General features: G+C 38.6%; 1 long non-coding RNA gene across 1 annotated transcript; it reads right to left on the bottom strand.

The window, feature by feature from the left end:
• Positions 1–601: 601 nt before the first annotated feature.
• LOC129041999 (uncharacterized) lies at positions 602–4774 on the bottom strand. Its single transcript, XR_008504039.2, has 4 exons — positions 3754–4774; positions 3554–3618; positions 1393–1559; positions 602–1059 (listed from the first exon to the last, which is right to left on the bottom strand). It is a non-coding gene; the product is annotated as an uncharacterized LOC129041999 (long non-coding RNA).
• Between the last annotated feature and the right edge of the window lie 296 nt (positions 4775–5070).

The following is a 5070-nucleotide window of genomic DNA, read 5'->3' as shown; positions in this document are numbered from 1 at the left end:
GAGTGAAACTCCGTCTCAAAAAAAAAAAAAAAAAAAAGAAAAGAAAAAGAAGGGTAAAGGAGAGGAATCACTCTACCCATGTCCCATGTTAAGGATTACTATTTAGCTGTAGTAATCAAAACAGGGTGATATTGGTGGAGACAGACACACGGAGCACTGGAACAAAACAGGGAACCTAGAAGCAGACCCAAACAAATATGCCCAACTGATTTTTGACAAAGGTATAAAAACAATTTAATGGAGGAAAGAGTATCTTTGCAACAAATGAACACATGATACTAGAGATAGCCTAGGTGTGCTCATGTGTGCATGCACACACACACACACCCCTAAGTCTCACACCTTATACAAAAATTAACTCAAAGTAGATCACAGACTTACATGTGAAACTAAAATTTTTAGGAAAACACTTAGGAGAAAACCTTAGAGATTTATGGGTAGGCAGAGTTCTTTGACTTGACATCAAAAGCATGATGAATAAAAGGGAAAAGGTGATAAACTGAACTTCATCAAATTAAGAACGTTTCATCTGTGAAAGACCCTGTAAGAGAATAAAAAGACAAGCCACAGACTGGGGGAAAAGATTCGCAAACCACATATCTAAGAAAAAACTTGTATTTAGAATATATAAAGCATCATCAAAATTTGACAGTAAAAAACAAAACAAAACAATCCTATTAGGAGATGGGCAAAAGACATGAACAGACATTTCAACAAAAAGGAGATACAGATAGCAAATCACCATGTGAAAAGATGTTCAGCATCACATGCCATTAGAGAAATACAAATTAAAACCACAATGAGGCAGAGCGCAGTGGCTCCTGCCTGTAATGCCAGCACTTTCAGGGGCTGAGGTGGGGGGATCCCTTGAGGCCAGGAGTTTGCGACCAGCTTGGCCAACATGGTGAAACTCTGTCTCTACTAAAAATGCAAAAATTAACTGGGCGTAGAGGCAACACGCCTGTAATTTCAGCTACTGGGGAGGCTGAGGCAGGAGAATCACTTGAACCCAGGAGGCAGAGGTTGTGGTGAGCCAAGATCGCGTCATTGCACTCCAGCCTGGAAGACAGAGTGAAACCCTGTCCAAAACAACAATAACAACAACAACAACAACAACAAAAACCACACACACACACACACACTGAGAGCTCACTACACACCTACCAGCAACACTAAAATAAAATAAAATATAGTGGTTTGTTTGACAAACATTCTTTTCTTTTCTCATATGCAATACATGGTATGAAGTTTACCCTGGTCCCAGGTAAATGTTGCCAAGCCATCATGGGACCTATGTGCACAGTCGCAAAGGTTTGAGAGGTTTCTGATTAGAGAAGCAACTTAGACCCTTGGAAGGGATCTTGGTGGGTGTAGTTCCTTGGTCTCACTCACCTCCCTTGCAGTGCAGCAAATCATTTCACTCACAGGCCTGAGTGGTTTTAGAACATCTTTGTAGAAAATAATATGTTACTCCTTTGGGTCTTTTTTCTTGGCCAGCAAAACTGAAAACCATGAGAGTAATAACACAGACCGATAGGCTTAGGGGCCCATAGAGGGCTCTAGAAGAAAAAAAAAAGTAAGCAAAAAAGAGATTTGGGGTCTTAAAAGTTTCACTTAAGAGGCAAGGATATAACACCAAATTTTCCTAAGTTTATTTGAAAATTTTAATCCCTGTGAACTGTTAAGCTGTACTGACATGGAAAAAAAAACACCATTGACTTGCAGGTTGGCACAGATAGTCTTGTCTGGTCCATACTTGCAAATGAACTTTGTTGCATTTCTTGTTGCTTTGCACTAGTATTTATTTTGAAGAGAAGATTGAATGAGAGGGGAAGCAACATTTAAGGCAATTCTGAGTTATATGTAATTTTACACTGTGAACAAAGAGTCATAAAAATGTCTATATTAGGCCAGGTGTGGTGACTCATGCCTGTAATTCCAGCACTTTGGGAGGCCAAGGTGGGAGGATCACTTGAGGCCAGGAGTTTGAGATCAGCTTGGGCAACATAGCGAGACCCCATCTCTACAAAAAAATTTCAAAAATTAGTCAGGTGTGATGGTGCTTGCATATACTCCCAGCTGCTGGGGAGGCTGAGGCACAGGAGAATCTCTTGAGCCCATGAGTTTGAGGTTGCAGTGAGCTATGATCACGTACTGCACTTCACTGTGGGTGACAGAATGAGATCTTATCTATTAAAAAAAGAAAAAGAAAAAGAAAAAGGAAAAAAATCTATATTGTAATGTTAAAATTGACTTTAGGGGAACCTAACCTATGAAATTAATTTAGAATGTGAAAGATGCCATATAAACATTATTCATCTATTCATTGCTAAGTTATTGGTAGGAATAAAAATTTGGAAGCAATTTGATGACCTATAATAAGAATAAATTATTAAATTCTTATTTAATAAACTATTGCACACATTTGCATATGATTATGAAGATTATGCAACAACATAGAAAATCCTTAAAATGTTATGTGTTAAGAGAAAAGAGCTGAAGATTACACCACCCAAATGGAAAGGATGAAAAGGAAATATATCAAATGTTAACAGCTGTGTTTGGGTAATAGGATGATTAGTTGTTTTTTTTCTTCCTTTTCTCTCATGATTATTTTAATCAGTTTCCAATTTTATAAATTGGAAAATCAATTTAAAGCACCCAACTGAAAAAGACAAAAACTTAAAGCCAGAAAGAATGAAGTGGGGTTACTTCGAAGTTAGCTGTTGTGCGCATAGCTTCATGAGGCATTTCACAGGGGACGAAATCTCAAAACAGTTATTGCAATTTGTTAGGCGATTGCATTTATTCTGAGAGTGATTGGAGTGGTTGGAAAAACAGTGGAATAATAGCACGAGAAACTAGACCCTCCCACCCCCAGCTGCCAGTAATTCAACCTAGGGCTTTAAGAACCAATTTCTGTCCATTCAAAGTGCGCTTGGCCCTGGAGACTGCCTCCCCCAGGCCATTGTGATGGTGATGGCCTGGTCCCCTCAACAGCTCCCGGAGGACCAGGCACTTACTGGTAGAGCCTGGGCAGCTGTCTGGCATGGTGTTGCGGGTCGTCGGAGACTCGCAGCCTGTGCAACGATGACCTGGAGGCGAACAGTCCCCTTTCTCATACCTACTCCCCAGAGGCAACAGCCCCCTCATTAGGGTACAGTTTCTAATCCAAACAACCATTAATCTTTCTCAGGGTTAAAAGGCCAGGAAAGCAATTTTTGCACGTTCGCGCTATTTTGATACTGTACTTGTCTGTATTTTACAAGAGCAGACTTACTTCACTGACCACTTGAAAACACCCCACAGCCGTGTCCACAGCTACTCAAACAATGCCATAGAGAGGGACAGGAGTGCAAAACGAGCCAGCTATTTATTGTGGCACTCAACAATAAATAGAAACATGACCTATTTGGAACAAATCAGTATTCTGTATCAGAAAATAAATTAGGGATATGCATGTATTTTAAGTGAAAATGACACCATATTATGATAGTTTTATGAACATAGTATTTTCCAAACTCTTGAATACCATTCTATTAAATGTCCTTACCTTGGTAAGTATTTTAATCCATATAAACAGAGCTGTGACTCTTAAGAATTTTTCTTAAAGGACATCTATAGAAAAATAGAATACAGAATTAGAAAAAATACACTTAATTATTGTCTCTGAAACATGAAAGTGTTTGATTTACAGAAATGGGCCTAATCTAGCTTATCCTCTTTTAGTAACTAGTAAGTCACAAAACTCACCTTTTCCATATTCTCTAATTGTAATGGTCAGAATGATGGGTATCCAGATAAAAACACCAAGGCTTCCTAAATCTGTTTCTTCATGCTTGACCTTTAAATTCTTCCTCTACAGAGTCATCATCAATATGAATACCAAACACTCCTCTTGGTGAGTCACATTCAGACGTCTGGCTACTGTTAGCAAAGGCATTGAACATTTAAGGGGGGCGGGGAGAATGCATATTTGCATCTCAAATTATTTTCCATCAAATTTTCCCAATTCAAATATCTCACATTAAGGACCAGGTAATACATAAAACCTAGTCATAGCATTTTCTTTCTTTCTTTTCTTTCTTTCTTTTTTTTTTTTTTTTTGAGACAGAGTTTTGCTCTGTTGCCTAGGATAGAGTGCAGTGATGCGGTCTCAGCTCACTGCAACCTCCACCCTCCAGGTTCAAGTGATTCTCATGCCTCAGCCTCCTGAGTAGCTAGGACTACAGGTATGCACCACCACACCCAGCTAATTTTTGTATTTTTTGTAGAGATGGTGTTTCACTATGCCATGTTGCCCAGGCTGGTCTCAAAACTCCTGGACTCAAGCAATCCTCCTGCCTCAGCCTCCACTGTGCCTGGCCTCATAGCATTTTCAAGCTGGAAGAGGCCTTAGTTGAATGAACTAAGACTCCGACAAAACTGAAGCAAAATCCAGGGCCCTTGAACCCTAGCCTAATGCTCTTCTAATAATGTCATATCACATTGCATAATATATTATAAGTGTTCTCAAACTCACCTAGACTGCTTCTGAGGTGGGGGTGGTGAAGGAAAAATATATGTGTATGTGTATACATATAAGTTTTTGCCATGCTAAATATATTTTGAGACTCTCATTAACAACTTTTACTAAAGTTTCCTGAAGGATCTCAGATTGGCAGAGTTTAGCTGTTCTCTGCCTCATTCATGCCCAGCTTCTGCCCTCATCACCAGGATTCTCCTGAAGAGCTGGAAGAAATTTTAGCTAGCTATGATCTGCAAGGTGTAGCTGAAATTCTACTGGCACCATCTTAAGCCTACATTTGGGGCACTTGGTATAAAAAAATTTGAATGTTCTGTAGAAATTAAAATTACACCTTAATAATACCATTTCTAAGTAAAAAATGTACACATATGTAGCTAGTTATACAACATATATTTATGCATACAAAATTACTGGAATAACATATACAAAATTTTTACATAGCTATCTTTTGGATGGTGCAGTATGAACAATGATTTTCTTTTGTGTTTATCTTTGTATTAACAGTTTTTGGTACTGAATATATTTTATGTTTGTAGTTAGAG

This window comes from Pongo pygmaeus, chromosome 7 (genome assembly GCF_028885625.2).
Source record: "Pongo pygmaeus isolate AG05252 chromosome 7, NHGRI_mPonPyg2-v2.0_pri, whole genome shotgun sequence".
NCBI classification, from domain to species: domain Eukaryota; kingdom Metazoa; phylum Chordata; class Mammalia; order Primates; family Hominidae; genus Pongo; species Pongo pygmaeus.
The sequence above is the reverse complement of the archived record's forward strand: the minus strand, read 5'-3'. Positions and strand labels throughout refer to the sequence as shown.